This window comes from Pelobates fuscus, chromosome 1 (genome assembly GCF_036172605.1).
Source record: "Pelobates fuscus isolate aPelFus1 chromosome 1, aPelFus1.pri, whole genome shotgun sequence".
In the NCBI taxonomy this organism is placed as follows: Eukaryota; Metazoa; Chordata; class Amphibia; order Anura; family Pelobatidae; genus Pelobates; species Pelobates fuscus.
This window is the reverse complement of record NC_086317.1, coordinates 152456995-152475793: the sequence shown is the minus strand read 5'-3', so window position 1 is coordinate 152475793 and position 18799 is coordinate 152456995.

Below are 18799 nucleotides of genomic sequence, written 5' to 3'. Positions count from 1 at the left end.
GATTGCACAAGGTTTGATTTCCTGTTGGTAATTATAAGGCATTTGATTTGATTAGGTAGCTACTTGCTATTGATTGCTGTGTAAATTAGCTATTGTTTGCTAATAAGCAGAGGCCTACCCAGGTGTTAAACATTCCTAGTGGGAGGTGATTTTAGGAGTATATAAGGGTAGTTGTCATTAGCTTGGCTAATATAACTTGGTTGCTCCATCTAAGTGTTGCTTCTAAGTGTGTGTGTGGTTGGAGATATTCTGGAGAGTTTTACAGAAGCTTCAACTGTCTAAGAGTTGTGCTAAGAGTTTTCTTTTTTACTGTTACAGGTAAGATTCATCTGTAGGAAAAGGTTACTGATTGCACAAGGTTTGATTTCCTGTTGGTAATTATAAGGCATTTGATTTGATTAGGTAGCTACTTGCTATTGATTGCTGTGTAAATTAGCTATTGTTTGCTAATAAGCAGAGGCCTACCCAGGTGTTAAACATTCCTAGTGGGAGGTGATTTTAGGAGTATATAAGGGTAGTTGTCATTAGCTTGGCTAATATAACTTGGTTGCTCCATCTAAGTGTTGCTTCTAAGTGTGTTTGTGGTTGGAGATATTCTGGAGATAAACTGGAGGTAATCTGAGGTATTCAGGAGGATAAATAAAAAGTTAAGGTTTGTTTGATTTAAATTATTCACCTCATTGGAATGGCAGACTTAGTTCAGTGTAATAGTTGCTTTGCATTTGTTTCACGTTCCACTTTTTGGAGGTTTGGTTGTTGTCTAATCTGTAGACAGTTCTCTATCTTGCGGCAGGAGATTGTATTTTTGAAGTCTGAGATTTGTAAATTATCTGGTAAGCAAACTCAAGCTGGAACTGCTGCAAAGCCACTGCCGCAGAGACATACTAGGAATGGCAGATGGATTACTGTAGGATCTGGTAGACTTGGAGTTGTGGATAAAAGGCATATTGCACAGTCTGTTGCGCTACATAATTCATTTTCTGCACTTTCAGAGTGTAGTGGTGTCATGGAGAGAGGCACTGAGGCTAGTGGTGTTGTGCAGAGAGGCACTGAGGCTAGTGGTGTTGTGCAGAGAGGCACTGAGGCTAGTGGTGTTGTGCAGAGAGGCACTGAGGCTAGTGGTGTTGTGCAGAGAGGCACTGAGGCTAGTGGTGTTGTGAAGAGAGGCACTGAGGCTAGTGGTGTTGTGCAGAGAGGCACTGTGGCTAGTGGTGTTGTGCAGAGAGGCACTGAGGCTAGTGGTGTTGTGCAGAGAGGCACTGAGGCTAGTGGTGTTGTGCAGAGAGGCACTGAGGCTAGTGGTGTTGTGCAGAGAGGCACTGAGGCTAGTGGTGTTGTGCAGAGAGGCACTGAGGCTAGTGGTGTTGTGCAGAGAGGCACTGAGGCTAGTGGTGTTGTGCAGAGAGGCACTGAGGCTAGTGGTGTTGTGCAGAGAGGCACTGAGGCTAGTGGTGTTGTGAAGAGAGGCACTGAGGCTAGTGGTGTTGTGCAGAGAGGCTTGAAGACCATGGTGAGGCCTAATAGAAAGCAGTTGTTGTTGGGGGATTCCATCATAAGAGGTGTGGAGTTGGACAATGGTGGTCTTGTGAGGTGTCTTCCTGGAGCTACTGCTCACAGAGACAGGAGGCGTATCTGTAATATTGTTAAGCAAGCAAAGCAGGAAGGGGAATTGGATGTACTTGTCCATTTAGGGACAAATGACTTGGCTTGCAATGAGGTATCAGAGGTTAAGGGAGTTTTTAGTGCTTTTGCCAATGATATACGGCAGGTTGCTTCCACACTGTCATTCTCTGAAGTTCTGCCTGTGCATAACACTCAGAACGACAGGCGGATGCGTATTAGGGACTTTAACTTGTGGCTTGGTGAATGGTGTCGGGAGCAAGGATTTGGCTTTATTGCTCATGGTAGCTCTGTTTGGAATGGAAATAAACTGTACAAAAAAGATGGTTTGCATCTTTCTCAAAAGGGAACAAATGTTCTCAGTGAGCAGTTCAGAGGTTTTGCTAGGATGTATTTAAACTAGGAGGGGGGGGGGGCAAAAGGGTGATAAAACATCAATCCAATTGTCCCCCAAAACAAGGACAGAAGGTGCCTGCAGCAAGTGTGTTAAAAAATGATAAGCTTAGAGTCATGTCTACAAATGTTCGCAGTTTAGGGAATAAGATCCATGAACTTGTGGCAATAATGGCAACTGATAGTGTAGATTTAGTCGCTGTTACTGAGACATGGTATAATGAGAAAAATGACTGGGACATAGCAATATAGAAAAGACAGGGAAGGCAAGAAAGGGGGAGGGGTGGCCCTGTATGTAAAGGATAGCATAAAATCTAGCCTAATAAAGGTTAGTGAGGCGAACATAGAGTCCGTTTGGGTTACGTTAGAATTTGGTAATCACACAGTAACTCGTGTAGGTGTGATTTATAGGCCCCCAGGACAAATTGAAGAGTTAGATAATCTACTAGTTGAAGAAATAGCTAAAATGACAATGAAGGGGGAAGTTATCATCATGGGTGACTTTAATCTTCCTGATGTGAATTGGAAAACAAAAATAGCTACTTGTGCCAGGAGCACACATATTCTAAACTCCCTACTGGGATTGTCTCTAAAACAAGTCGTTGAGGAGCCAACTCGTAAAGAGGCCATACTAGATTTAGTGTTAACAAATGGAGATTTGGTATCAGATATTACTGTAGGTGAAAGTTTAGGATCCAGTGATCATCAGTCAGTGTGGTTTAATATAAGAACAGTGACTGAGTCACACCACACAAAAACAAAAGTTTTAGACTTTAGAAAAACAGACTTTTCTAAAATTAGAATATGTGTAAAGGAGTCATTATCAGACTGGAGCAATTTAAATGGAGTCCAAAAGAAATGGGATTATTTAAAAGTTGCACTACTGAAGGCAACAGAAAATTGCATTAGGCTTGTCAGTAAAAGCAAAAAATTCAAGAAACCACTGTGGTACTCCGCAGATGTGGCCAAAATAGTAAAAAACAAAAAGTTAGCATTTAGTAATTATAAAAAAACCCAGAGTGAGGAAGACAGAATGACCTATAAGATTAGGCAAAAAGAGGCTAAGCAAGTTATAAGAGCTTCCAAATCACACACAGAAGAGAAAATAGCACAGTCAGTAAAAAAGGGAGACAAAACTTTTTTTAGATACATAAATGAGAAAAGAAAAGTAAAACAAGGATTAGTTAGATTAAAAACAAAAGAAGGAAGGTATGTAGATGAGGATAAAGGTCTAGCTGACTGCCTCAATGAATATTTTTGTTCGGTATTTACAGATGAAAATGAAGGAAAGGGACCTCAGTTAAGAAAAAGGATAAATGAGTCATTTATTACACGTGAGTTTACAGAGGAAGAGGTTCTATTTCAACTGTCAAAAGTAAAGACAAATAAGTCAATGGGACCTGATGGAATACACCCAAAGCTATTAAAAGAGCTTAGTGGTGTACTAGCAAAGCCATTAACAGATTTATTTAACCAATCATTGATAACAGGAGTAGTCCCAGAAGATTGGAAGTTAGCGAATGTTGTGCCCATTCACAAGAAAGGTAATAGGGAGGAGTCGGGCAACTATAGGCCAGTAAGCCTTACTTCAGTAGTGGGGAAAGTGATGGAAACCATGTTAAAGGATAGGATTGTTGAACATCTAAAAACACATGGATTTCAAGATCAGAGACAACATGGGTTTACTTCAGGGAGATCATGCCAAACTAATCTTATTGATTTTTTTGATTGGGTAACTAAAATTATAGATCAGGGTGGTGCAGTAGACATTGCTTACCTAGATTTCAGTAAGGCTTTTGACACTATTGCACATAGAAGGCTTATCAATAAACTACAATCTTTGAGTTTGGATTCCAATATTGTTGAATGGGTAAGGCAGTGGCTGAGTGACAGGCAACAGAGGGTTGTAGTCAATGGAGTATATTCAAAGCTTGGGCTTGTCACCAGTGGGGTACCTCAGGGATCTGTACTTGGACCCATTCTCTTTAATATTTTTATTAGTGATATTGCAGAAGGTCTTGATGGTAAGGTGTGTCTTTTTGCGGATGATACTAAGATATGTAACAGGGTTGATGTTCAAGGAGGGATAAGCCAAATGGAAAATGATTTAGGTAAACTAGAAAAATGGTCAGAGTTGTGGCAACTGACATTTAATGTGGATAAGTGCAAGATAATGCATCTTGGACGTAAAAACCCAAGGGCAGAGTACAGAATATTTGAAAGAGTCCTAACCTCAACATCTGAGGAAAGGGATTTAGGGGTGATTATTTCTGATGACTTAAAGGTTATCAGACAATGTAATAGAGCAGCAGGAAATGCTATCAGAATGCTGGGTTGTATAGGGAGAGGTATTAGCAGTAGAAAGAGGGAAGTGCTCATGCCATTGTACAGAACACTGGTGAGACCTCACTTGGAGTACTGTACACAGTACTGGAGACCCTATCTTCAGAAGGATATTGATACCTTAGAGAGAGTTCAAAGAAGGGCTACTAAACTGGTTCATGGATTGCAGGATAAAACTTACCAGGAAAGGTTAAAGGATCTTAACATGTATAGCTTGGTGGAAAGACGAGACAGGGGGGATATGATAGAAACATTGAAATACATAAAGGGAATCAACACAGTAAAGGAGGAGACTATATTTAAACGAATAAAAACTACCACAACAAGAGGACATAGTCTTAAATTAGAGGGACAAAGGTTTAAAAATAATATCAGGAAGTATTACTTTACTGAGAGGGTAGTGGATGCATGGAATAGCCTTCCAGCTGAAGTGGTAGAGGTTAACACAGTAAAGGAGTTTAAGCATGCGTGGGATAGGCATAAGGCTATCCTAACTATAAGATAAGGCCAGGGACTAATGAAAGTATTTAGAAAACTGGGCAGACTAGATGGGCCGAATGGTTCTTATCTGCCGTCACATTCTATAGATAGAGAGATAGATAGAGAGACTGAACAAGAAAGACAGACAGAAATACAAATAGCTAGATAGATATGTAGGTATATATATATATATATATATATATATATATATATATATATATATATATATTAGGGTCGGACGGATGGATAGATAAATAGATAGATAGATAAATGGATAGATAGATTGATAAGTAGATCAAGGCTAAACAAGAGAAATAAACATACATAAATACAGATTGTAGATGGATGATAGATAGATAGATAGATAGATAGACAGATAGATATGTAGGTAAGATATATAGATTAGGGACAGACGGACAGATAGATAGAGAGATAGAAAGAGAGACTGAACAAGTGAGACAGACAGACATAAAGATGGAAAGCTAGCTAGCTAGACAGACTGTAGATAGATGGACAGATAGAGAGAGATAAATAGACTGAACAAGAAAGAGAAACAGACAGAAAGACAACTTGCTAGCTAGCTAGATTGTAGATAGATATGTAGGTAGGTAGATACATAGATCAGACAGACAGATAGATAGATATAATTATATATATATATATATATATATATATATATATTTATATATATATATATATATATATATATATATATATATATATATAGGTAGATAGATATATTAGATAAATACACACACACACATATATATATATATATATATATATATATATATATATATATATATATAAGTATAAATAGATAGACTGAACAAGAAAGAGAGTTAGACGGAAAGACAGATAGCTAGCCAGATAGTTTGTAGATAGATAGACAGATAGATAGACAGAGAGAGAGAGAGAGCAGTGAGGCACACAGACATACATATCTATTTAATAATCTATTTTTAAACAGCGTAAAACTATTTCACATTCGGTACATATTCATAGACAAGAAGACACATTTTATATAGATATACGTAATTACTCTCACACATATATGCAGCAGACAAAATTGCACAAAATTGCCCGGAGCATCACTGATTGAATATTCATGTATGTTACATTTTAAATCCGATTTTCCCAGTTACTCAACTTCTCAAATTTCCAGGCAAAGCTGTATTGTAGTTGCTGTAGTAACATTTTGGTAATTCTATTTTGATACATTTTGTACATATTATTTTTATATTACTCTGGGCAATGGGCCAGGATAAAAACAAAATAACTACAGAAACCTGTTGTGTTAAAGAATTAAATGTTGATGGAAGAATATGAATAGTATTGTATATATTTACCCTTCCCAGCCATATTTTATAAAACATAATGTCCGTACGCCGTGTCCCATTCTGCCTGAGAATTTTATAGCAAGGCAGGAGGCTTTAGATTTGCTTTGCCCTTATTTACAGAATACCTCCCCTCAGAAAGAAACAATTAAAATAAATGAATGAAAGTTCAACCAATCAGAATGCATATAACACATTATAGGGCTGTGAAACTCTTCCTCACACTAAAAGAGAAGAAAAGAAACAACGGGGAGAGTTATCAACACACCTAACAGTCTAAATAAATCACTAGCAACAAATCATAGGAACTGATGAACGCACATAATCCAAGAATAGAGAAGTGATCACAGGAAGCATCCAATAAAATAAAGGAACACTATAGGGTCAGGAACACAAATATCTATTTCTAACCCTCTAGTGATAAAAACCTCAGCTAGCCCTCCTGCCCCCTTGGCCACTTAATATAGTAAAACCTTACTTGTATTCCAATATGCTGCTGCTGCTGGCTCTGACCCATATTATCTGAGCCAATCACAATGCTTTCCTAGAGGACTGGCAGACCTTGTCAAGGAGGCAGATCTGGGTCAGAGCCAGCACAAGCCAAACACAGCCCTGGCCAATCACCATCTCCTCACAGAGATTCATTGAATCAATGCATCTCTATGAGGAAAGTTCAGTGTCTTCATGCAGAGGGTGGAGACACTGAATGACAGTGCTGCACAGGAAGGACTTATAGTAGCCATCTGAGGTGTGGTCAGTGGAGGTATCCCTAGGCTGTAATTTAAACACTGCATTTTTTTCTGGAAAAAAAAAAACCCAGTTTTTACTGCTAAAAGCATGAAGGGAATGATTATACTCACCAGTAAGCTGTATTTGTTCTGGTGACTATAGTGTCCATTTAACTTAACCTTACATAAGAGCAAAAACATATAATCAAAACAGACAAATATAGGTAAGGGATGGGCAAAAACTATGCCAGTCAAGGGAGGGGAAAAAAATGACTCCTGTCTTGAAATTTGTTTTTATATTATTTGGTCATTGAATCTAGAATAATCCCTAATTTTATGGCAAGATAGGAGGCTTTATATTTGCTGTTTCAATGCCTGGAGACTATGGACAAATAGGCATGAGTAGGGGTCCGAAATAGAATCTATGGAAAATGGATTATCTTGACCAATTGGCCAAAGACAGAAGATCTGTTGATAAGGCAGGGGACGCGGCCACACCTCTGATTGAATGAGCTCCAAAAGAGGTATCGATACATGCCTTAGAGCGGAGCCATCGAATCATGGGGCATGAAACTGGTTTGTGAGGGCAGACATACTAAATAAACAGAAGGCCTGCAGAAGGAAGAGGAAGGGGGGGTAGTAATAGCAATATACTGCTAAACACAATGAGCAACACCCAGCAATGTTTTGTCCGGAAAATAAGGATAAGAAACTGAGAATTAATTAACCTCCATGCGATGAGTAATTGAAAGCCTCCGACAAGAAGACAATAGCTTGAAAATAAAAGAGCTACATGTCCGAGACTTTCCAGAAAGAAATCAAACATAGGAGTAAAGGCCCCTCTGTCAGCCATAGTTGTAGGAATGCTACAGTAGAGTACTGAGTGGGTCTGGAAGCCAGCTGAAGAACTCATCTGTTTGATTGTTCGGATGGGAAGCAAAAAGGTCCAGCATGAGAGGGCTGCAGAGAACATGTAAATGGTGGAAAACACGAGGGTCCAGTTGCCAATCGCTCACATTTCTTCAGTGATGGGAGAACCAGTCTGCAGCCGGATTCTCTGAACCGGGAAGGTACTCTGTGTATGGGTATCTCTGTATTGTACTCAGTTCTGTTTATTGTATAAGTATCAGTGGCGGAACCACTACTGGTGCAGCTGGTGTGACTGCACTGGGGACTGTATGTTGAGGTGGCCATCAGGTGTCCCATGTAGTAAGGGCCACCTGATGGGCATGTGTTATAAGGGGCCTGGCCATGCACTATGGCCTTTTAAAAGTGTGACTAGGCCCCTTTAGTTATGGCTGTGCTAAAATGAAGTTGCTACATCTAAGTGCTGCTTCTAATGTGTGATTGGAGATATTCTGGAGAGTTTTACAGAATCTTCAACTTTACAAGATTATGCCAAGAGTTTTCTTTTTTACTGTTACAGGTAAGATTCATCTGTAGGAAAAGGTTACTGATTGCACAAGGTTTGATTTCCTGTTGGTAATTGGCAAGATTCATCTATAGGAAAAGGTTACTGATTGCACAGGGTTTGCTTTCCTGTTGGTAATTGGTAAGGCATTTGATTTGATTAGCTAAGTGCTTGCTATTGATTGATTGTTGGTTAATTAGCTATTGTTTGCAAATATGCATAGGCCTACCCAGGTGTTCAACATTTCTAGTGGGTTGTGCTATTAGGAGTTATATAAGGGTTGGCAAATATAGCTTGGTTGCTACATATAAGTGCTGCTTCTAATTTTGTGATTGGAGATATTCTGGGGAGAAACTGGAGGAAATCTGAGGTATTCAGGAGGACAAAATTTTTTTCATTTTTTTATTTGTTTGATTTAAATGATTTACCTCATTACAATTACAGACTTAGTTTAGTGTAATAGTTGTTATGCATTTGTTTCACGTTCCACATTTTGGAGATTTGGATGCTGTCTAATCAGTAGACAGATCTCTATATTGCGTTGGGAGATTATATTTTTGAAGTCTGAGATTTGTAAATTAACTGGTAAACAAACTCAGGCTGGAACTGCTGCAAAGTCACTGCTGCAGAGAAGTACTAGGAATGACAGATGGATTACTGTAGGATCTGGTAGACTTAGAGCTGTGGATAAAAGGCATATTGCACAGTCTGTTGCTCTACATAATTTAATTTATGCATTTTCAGAGTGTAATGGTGTTATGGAGACAAGCGTAGGCACCAGGTGTAGAGGTATTATGGAGACAGGCACTGAGGATCTGCAAAGAGGAGTAGGACAAAATTTCTCCTGAGATGTATGCAAACCTGGTGGCCAACTACAAGAAACGTCTGACTTCTGTGATTGCCAACAAGGGTTTTGCCACCAAGTACTAAGTCGAAGGGGTCAAAAACGTATTTCACTCATTGACACGCAAGACAATCTATACCTTTTTTGACATGCATTTTTCTGGATTTTTTTTGTTTTTCTGTCTCTCACTGTTAAAATACACCTACCCCGTTCTTGGGGGCGGTCAGACGGGACGAGGGTATTACGGGGTTCACTCTCGGATGCAGAGAATAGCAGGTCGTGGCACATGTGGAAGACATGCTGTTCTTCCTTACGCAGCCGATAATCTCCCTCCCCTACCTCATGGTGACCTTCTGGCGATTCGGTGCGATCTCTAATCTTAAGTTCAACATGGATAAATCGGAGGCGCCCCACCTGCCACCTACTGGTGCAACACCAACGCACCTCTATACACAATTCCCATTCAAATGGTGCAATACTAAACTCGGAATCTGGCTCCTGAAAGAACTATCCCAGCTCTACCAACATAATTACCTTCCGTTGCTCCAATCTCTGCAAGCAGACCTCAAAAAATGGGCCCCACACTACATTACATGGTTTGGTTGCATCAACACGGTCAAAATGAATATTCTGCCCAGAATATTATACCTGTTTCAGACTGTCCCAATTAACATCTCCAGAGCCTTCTTCAGCTCCATCACGACGGCAATACGCTGGTTTATGTGGAACCTACGTCCTAACCCGCACGAAGAAAACAATTCTGGAGCTCCCAAAGCTGGCAAGAAGGACAGGGCTCCCCTCCATCAAAACATATTACCACGCCACACATTTGCCATGCACATGCACAACCCCGCGAAACAATGGGTAGCAATGGAAATATTGCAGGCGGGAGGGAATATCTCCTCCAGGCAATGGCTGGGTGGCACCACGATCGGGGTCCTCTGCACCAAAAATTCTATGACTGATGCCACCCTGAGTACGTGGTTTGCCCTAACATACCAAAGGCAGCTTATCACCTCACCCACTCCCCTAATACCTATTACTACTAAACCCAGAGTTAGCGTATGGCCTAACCCAGAGAGACCTGGCTGGCTTACAACCAACCGACTGAATGCACTTGCACCAATGGTTCAGCCCTACCGGACTTAAGAAACTACCAGAGCTCTGCCCAGACAGGAGACCGACAATACTTGAACAATTCCGCTATAACCAAATTAAGACTTACTACTAGTCTCTACCAGGGAGGGGTCACCTGCACAGGCCCCTAGCGGGCTTCAAACACCTCTGCGCGGTGCGAACATACCTCTCACAGGCAAATTTGACCCTCTACTCCATACTCAAAACCCAGACAAATGATGACACACCAGTAAGGTACACAAGCCATTGGGAAAGGGACACTAGGATGATGCTCACCACACAGGACTGGGATAACATCTTCACCCTCACACACAAATGCTATATCAGCTGGAAATACCAGGAGCTTAGTTACAAGTTACTCACAAGATGGTACAGGACACCAGACACTACACCGCATGCACGCAGAGATACCGGACACATGCTGGCGATGTGGCACCCAGTCGGGAACCTATATCCACATCTGGTGGTCCTGCCCCACTATAATTCCCTACTGGGAAATGATCTGAGCTGAAATACAGGAAATCAGGGGCACCGAAATGACCCTGAACCCCCTACCAATGCTCCTGCACCACACCTCTCAACCACTGATAGCATACAGAAAATATTTGACGCTTCCTCTACTCAATGCCGCTAAGACTCTCATACCCACTCTCTGCACTGGATAAGGGTAGTGGAAATCTACTCAATGGACTCCCTGACAGCTGACCTCCAGGGTCGCTTAGGGCAGTGCGCACTGACTTGGTACCCATGGGTGACATATATCTCAAGGAAGGGTAGAGGACTGACGAAGCCCCAAACCCCCTTAGGGAGACTTCCCTACTACAAAAGCAGAGTACACACATTCATGCCCCCTCCTCATGTCAGAGGAGGGGGCTGAGGGGGTGAGACACCATCCCCTCCATACTCCCAAAAATGCTCCCCTTCACCTCTGACCCTTCCCCCTACAGTACTTCTTCCCGTTCCCCCGACCCTTGACAATACATCCCCTCATAAAATACAGATGGACGCAACACACAATGGTACAATCACTTGAATAGACAACAGGAGATAGCACACCTTCTTGAATGCTGACGGTCTTATTAACGACAAACAAATAATGACAAGACAATATAGTAATGAAAAGTGCGAGGCTCAAGATGACCAATAATACCGAAAAGATATACAGAAAGAATAATGCTACGTGTTACAAGTGAGTGTTGTTCTATCAAGGATCTTGAGTATCCCCTAAGATGCCTATCCTTCCCTAATGATGGGGAAACAATTGTTTTTACACAAAGTTTGCCGAACAGAGGCGCTAGGACACTTCGCTTCTCAATGGTACTAACAGTGGCTCTTGCTGGGGCCATTGAGTGGTGAATCGCATAGGGTGTCAGGAGTACTTCAGCTCCGTAATTAGCTCGCCCAACAGTCTGCTGCAGTTCTGGACTTTGCTCCATGTTACATTAGAAAGATCCTTAAGCAAAAAGTCACCGCACCATAGACGGAAACCTAGTAACTTGTTCTAAACCATACTGTACTGATTCTTAGCGAAAGCCTATCACCTATAGTTTGATAACCTGACTCATAGAGTATTCAGATTGTCTAGAAAATTGCTCGTCATGTATAGATTCCACTCTAGTTGGAGCGACGAACCACCATGTTACACTGTTACCTTGCTAATACCTACCTAGAGATTGTTAACCTGCGAAACTGATTGTAAATTGCATGTTATGTTTACTACTACGCACACCTACCTAACTTGTTGCACGCTACTTAAAATCTTAAAATAAAGATTGTCAACAAAAAAAAATTATAGACTGATCATTTCTTTGTCAGTGGGCAAATGATCAGAATTAGCAGGGGATCAAATACTTTTACCCCTCACTATATTTACAGCCCTTCATTAAAACACTGGCCAAAATTGGCGTTCAAATAATTTTTTGCATTTTTCACACACAAACAAATATTAACACTAATTTTGGCCAGTGTTTGTGACCAAGTGGCTACTAAAAAAGACTGGACATACCCCATTTGCAATACCTTGGGTTGTCTACTTTTGCAAATGGTATGCAATCATGGGGGTAATTCTTATTCCTGGGCTACCATACGGTCTCAAAGGCAACGTAACCAATCTGGCGAATTTCAATTTGAAAAAACTGAAAAATGTAACATGCTATATTTGACCCTGCAACTTCCCAAAACACCATAAAACCTGTACATAGGGGGTACTGTTTTACACGTGAGACATCGCTAAATACAAATATGTAGTGATGTCGCGAACATAAAATTTTCCGTTCGCGAACGGCGAACGCGGACTTCCGCAAATGTTCGCAAACGGGCGAACCGCCATAAACTTCAATAGGCAGGCGAATTTTAAAATCTACAGGGGCTCTTTCTGGCCACAATAGTGATGGAAAAGTTGTTTCAAGAGGACTAACACCTGGACTGTGGCATGCCGGAGGGGGATCCATGGCAAAACTCCCATGGAAAATGACATAGTTGATGCAGAGTCTGGTTTTAATCCATAAAGGGCATAAATCACCTAACATTCCTAAATTGTTTGGAATAACGTTCTTTAAAACATCAGGTATGATGTTGTATCGATCAGGTAGTGTAAGGGTTACGCCCGCTTCACTGTGACAGACCAAACTCCCTGTTTAACGCAGCGCAAACAACCGCAAACAGTCCATTTGTACAACCGCAAACTCCCCATTTGCACAAGGTTGGATACCAAGCTAGCCATGTCTCGTTCTTTGTCCTCACTGATGTCATTGAAGGTCTCTTCCTCCACCCAGCCACATACAACACCAAGGGTCCGCGAAAGGTGACAACAAGCCCCCTGTATTTTTTTTTAAATGTAAACTACTGTTTACTACACCAGATATGAGTTGCACTGGTGTGACACTGTGCCCTGACAGGCCCTGAAATGCACACGTGTGAAGGAAACTGACTGCTATTATTTCACAGTCACAGTTCTAGTTTTTTTTAATGTACACTACTGTTACACCAGATATGAGTTGCACTGGTGTGACACTGTGCCCTGGCAGGCCCTGAAACGCACACGTGTAAAGGAAACTGACTGCTATTATATTACAGTCAAAAAAGTTTATTTTTTTTAAAATGCAAGCTATTGTGCCCCCAAAACATTTGTGTGTGGAGGTGCTGGAATGACGTGGGCCAATGGGAGCCTGAATCAACTTTTGGCTCCCACTGCCCCTTTAAGAGCGAGCTCGTGACTCGAGCCGTGCTCCTAGTGCCAGGTGGGCCACGTGACCGATCACTGCGGTCAGTGCACGCGGCTAAGTCAGAAGAGGAGATCAAGCCGCATGCGGCTCGTGTGGAGGCAGGAGTGATTCAGCCACGCGCGGCTCAAGCTTAGGAGCCAGGTCGGTCCCAGGATAAGGTAAATACAGCCTCAAACACTTATCCCAATCACACACCTTTCCTAACGTCCTCAGGGCCGGCGCGTCCATAAGGCGGCACAGGCAGCCGCCTTAGGGCGCACAGGCTCTGGGGGCGCAAGATTTCAGTGACCGGCAGGAGGGAAGCTCTCCCTCCTGCCGGGCCACCATCTCGGCCCCCGGTGCTGTGTGCGGCTGTGCTGAGATCAGATGCGGCGAGGGAGCTCTAACCTCTCTGCTCTGCTCCCTCGCACGCTGCCTGTCTGCTGATACCGCGGGAGCCGGAATATGACGTCACTACAAATATGTGTATATTATTGCAGTAAAAGCAAACAGTATTATGACACTCACAGTTTAAAATGTAACATAGAACTAATTTATTTTTTTTTAATCCTATTTTTTCCCATTTTTTTTACATTTTATTCATATCAAATTATGTTTCATAGCTAAATATTTGATGTTAAATGAAAGCCCTGTTTCCCCTGCATAAAATGATCTAAAATAAGGGTGGGTGCATTTAATATGAAAGAGGTGAATTATGGTTGGACAGACATGTAGCGCAAATGGCAGGTTTTGTTTACATTTTGTTTTGATAACAACGTGTACATTTGGCTCAGTCCTTAACCCCTTAAGACCGGACAATTACGTCCTTTTTTAAGAGGCTCTAAATGCCGCCGGGCGTAATTGTACGCCCTCCGTTTTTTTTTTACTTACCCGGTCGCAGGCGATCGCGGTTTGGGGGACTCCCAGGGAGCCCCCCGCGGCACGTCCGCCCTCTTCAGCCCCCCCGGGCCACGTGAGAGTGAGGTCCTTGCGAGGACCTCACAATCACATGGCCGGTATAGCTGGCTGCAGCAATGCCAGCAGGGGGAGTAACTGTAATGACAGTTAGTCCCCCTCCTGGCTGGAAATAAAATAAAATAAATTAAAATAAGTGTAAAAAAAAATGATATACTTAGATCATATATATATTATATATATATATATGATCTAAGTATATATATACACATATACATACACACACATACACTGTCTAGGTGTATTTTACTATTAATATATATATAATTATAAATATATATTAATATAAAATTACACGTAGACTGATACTGATTAAATATATATTTATAATTATTGTTATATATATTTATATATAATATAAAAAAATATGTAAATACGTAAAAAAAATAAATTAAAAAAAATTAAAAATAAAGAATTACAAAATATATAGATGTGTGTTATTTCGTTCTAACTGTATTGTGATATTAATATATATTTATATCAAAATACACGTAGAACGAAATAATATATATATCTATATACATAAATATATACGTATATATCACTATATATATACCTATATATAAATAAAAATATATAAAAAATTATATATATATACGTATATATACATATATTAATTCTACACATATATTTATGTAATATTTTTACATAATTAGGTATCCTAATTAATTACAATTAGCGGGACCTGCCTGACAACCCATGCCGAAAGTATAGGGAATTTAATTTGCTAGCACTATATTTAACCCTATAACTTTCCAAGACACCATAAAACCTGTACATGGGGGGTACTGTTTTACTCGGGAGACTTCGCTAAACACAAATATTAGTGTTTCAAAACAGTAAAATGTATTACAACGATGATATCGCCAGTAAAAGTGAAGTTTTTTTGCATTTTTCCACGCACAAACAGCACTTACACGGACGATATTATTGCTGCAATACTTTTTACTGTTTTGAAACACAAATATTTGTGTTCAGCGAAGTCTCCCGAGTACAACAGTACCCCTCACGTACAGGTTTTATGGTGTTTTCAAAAGTTACAGCGTCAAATATAAGGCTTGTGTTTCATTTTTTTCACATTAAAATTTGCCAGATTGCTTACGTTGCCTTTGTGACCCTATGGTAGCCCAAGAATGAAAATTACCCCCATGATGGCATACCATTTGCAATAGTAGACAACCCAAGGTATTGCAAATGGGGTATGTCAAGTCTTTTTTTAGTAGCCACTTGGCCAAAATTGGCCAAAATTGGCGTTTTTTGCATTTTTCACACACAGACAAATACTAACGCTAACTTTGGCCAGTGTTTGTGACCAAATGGCTACTAAAAAAGACTGGACATACCCCATTTGCAATACCTTGGGTTGTCTACTATTGCAAATGGTATCATGGGTGTACATTTAATTCCTCGGCTACTATACAGTCTCAAAGGCAACGTAACCAATCTGGCGAATTTCCATTTCAAATGTAACGTGCTATATTTGACCCTGTAACTTCCCAAAACACCATAAAACCTGTACATAGGGGTTACTGTTTTACACGTGAGACTTTGCTGAATACAGATATGTGTATTTTATTGCAGTAAAAGCAAACAGTATTATGACATTGAATGTCATGTAGAACTAAAAAAATAACAAAATGTCTTATTTTCTCCCATTTTTTTCATATTAAATTATGTTTCATAGCGAAATATTTGATATTAAATGAAAGCCCTGTTTCCCCTGAATAAAATGATATATAATAAGGGGGGGTGCATTTAATATGAAAGAGGTGAATTACGGTTGGACAGACATATAGCGCAAATGCCAGGTTTTGTTTACGCTTTGTTCTGTTCACAACTTGTACATTTGGCTCAGTCCTTAAGGGGTCAAGTAGTTAAACATAATATCCAAAGTATAGGAACATAAAAACAGGTGGTGATATGATAACTGATAATTTAGATGAGTAATTATACAGTCTTAAATTAAATTATTAAATAACAATAAGATGGACTGAAAATAGATAAATAACAGATAGTAATGAAAACTTGGGGAACGACAAGTAGATGTAAAAGCATGGTTTGACAGATGGGAAGAAAAGAATAAAAGTGAGAATTTCATGAGGTCATATGAGTTGAAATGACATGGATTGATCAAATGGTATCAACAAAGTTATTGAGTTACAAACTTCAAGCAGGGGAGGGGTAGTTTTTCAGTAGCTTGTGAATAGTCCAGAGGGAGTTTGCTGTTTGGATGTGATGAGATGTGTAAAATGTGAGCGCTTCATTAAAAGCATTAATGATGGTGTGTTTCAAGATAGCAGAGAGAAGGGTAGCATGTGCTTTATAGGTACAACAATTGTATTTGAGTAGTCCAACTTTATTGTATACACCATAATCTCCCTGTAAGATAGTGAAATAGTAGGCCACTTCTGCAGTATTATTTTATGTGTAAAAATGCACTTGCCAACAATGTTTGTAAGGTATGGAGTCCAGCCACCAGGGACGGTCTAATCCAGGAGATGATACACTACAAAGCACTTGCTAACGCAGTCTTTGATCTTGAAGTTCAAAGTGAAAAATGTAAAAAAAAAAATACTCATAGATAAAAAATAAAAGATGGCTTTTATTCATATTCATAAAAAAATAAGTATGTATAGAACTATATAACAACTGAAACAAAAATAAATAATAGTAAAAAGATAAAATATGGGCAGGCAGGTGGGGTTAATAACACTGAATAGAAAAGGCCTAACTTACTAACTTGTAACCAAGTTCTGTTTTTAAAACAGAGCAAAGACAAGTTTGCTGATATTAGCATTAGTCCATACTAGTTACAATTTCTTTCATTCAGTCTGTATAGCTTCTTGACTAGGCCTGAATTGTAAGGAGATTATTGCAGGTTGAAGCTTATGAAAGTCAGGTGCATTGATAATTCTAATAGGTAGAAGGTGTTTCCTTAAGGTATCTTTAAGATACTTGAAGTTGGTTTGTGGGTATACAGATCTTGGAAGGTCAGGTAAGTGTTGGAGAAAGCGTGTTAGCTTGAGAAAGCAAGCTTTTGTTAGCAATTGTGGTTATGGTATGTTCAGGTCTGATAGCATGCATAGGTAGTCATTTATGTATAAGTCATGAAGTTCTAACGGGCATGGAAGGCCAATAAAATTATACATTGTTTGGACATGGCCTGGAAAATCATAGATTTCCAGTGATGGGTAGTAGAGGGAACAATGGAGTGGAAAGGCCACTGTTTATGGCTGTTGGTTTCCAAGTGGAAATAATGTTTGGTTTTGTAGGGTGTTTTTTTGGTACGTTGGGATAAACCCCAGGATCAACATCAGTTGATCTGTCTAGCTATTTTGACCTGACAATATCAAGGATCGGAGTCCAGTATTATCACAGTAAACAAAAAGTGGTGTTTTCCATTAAAAATCAGATTGCAATGAACAGAATACCAAATGGCAGTTTAAAGGGTCACTCTGAGCAATAATGTGAAGTGGTTATGGTGCTTGGAGTCTGTAGGTGCAGAGTGAAAAGCTGTTCGTACAGAGATATAGCCCATAACAGTTGGAATTATATCTCTACCTCCAGCTGCATCATTATGGCATTTTTAGACAGCCAGACCTTCTGGGTTGGCTTATGGCAATGTTATGTATATTTAATAGCTACCCTTATCATTCACACATACTCTTGATAGACAGCCAGTGGCAGCATGACCCACCCAAGTCCTCCCCTCATCCCATCCTGCCTGACATTCCTCACTGCCCTGAAAGGGGGAATGGCATCACCAGAGGAGGATCAGGCTGCTGAGAGAATTTTGAGTAATTTTTAGTAATTTTATCTTTATTTCTTATTTCTTTTGGGCTGTGGGAGACAAGGACAGTAAGAGTTACTTTGACCAAAAACAGTATAGTGTTTTTTAGTGATGTCCCGAACGGTTCGCTGGCGAATAGTTCCTGGCAAACATAGCTTGTTCGCGTTCGCCACAGATGGCGAACATATGCGATGTTCGGTCCGCCCCCTATTCGTCATCATTGAGTAAACTTTGACCCTGTACCTCACAGTCAGCAGACACATTCCAGCCAATCAGCAGCAGACCCTCCCTCCCAGACCCTCCCACCTCCTAGACAGCATACAATTTAGATTAATTCTGAAGCTGCATTCTTTTTTTTATTTATTTATTTTATTTATTTTATTTTTTTGTGTGTGTTTATTATACATTATCCCCCATAGCCAGTAACCTGTGTTTATTATACATTATCCCCCATAGCCAGTAACCTGTGTTTATTATACATTATCTTCCATAGCCAATAACCTGTGTTTATTATACATTATCCCCCCATAGCCAGTAA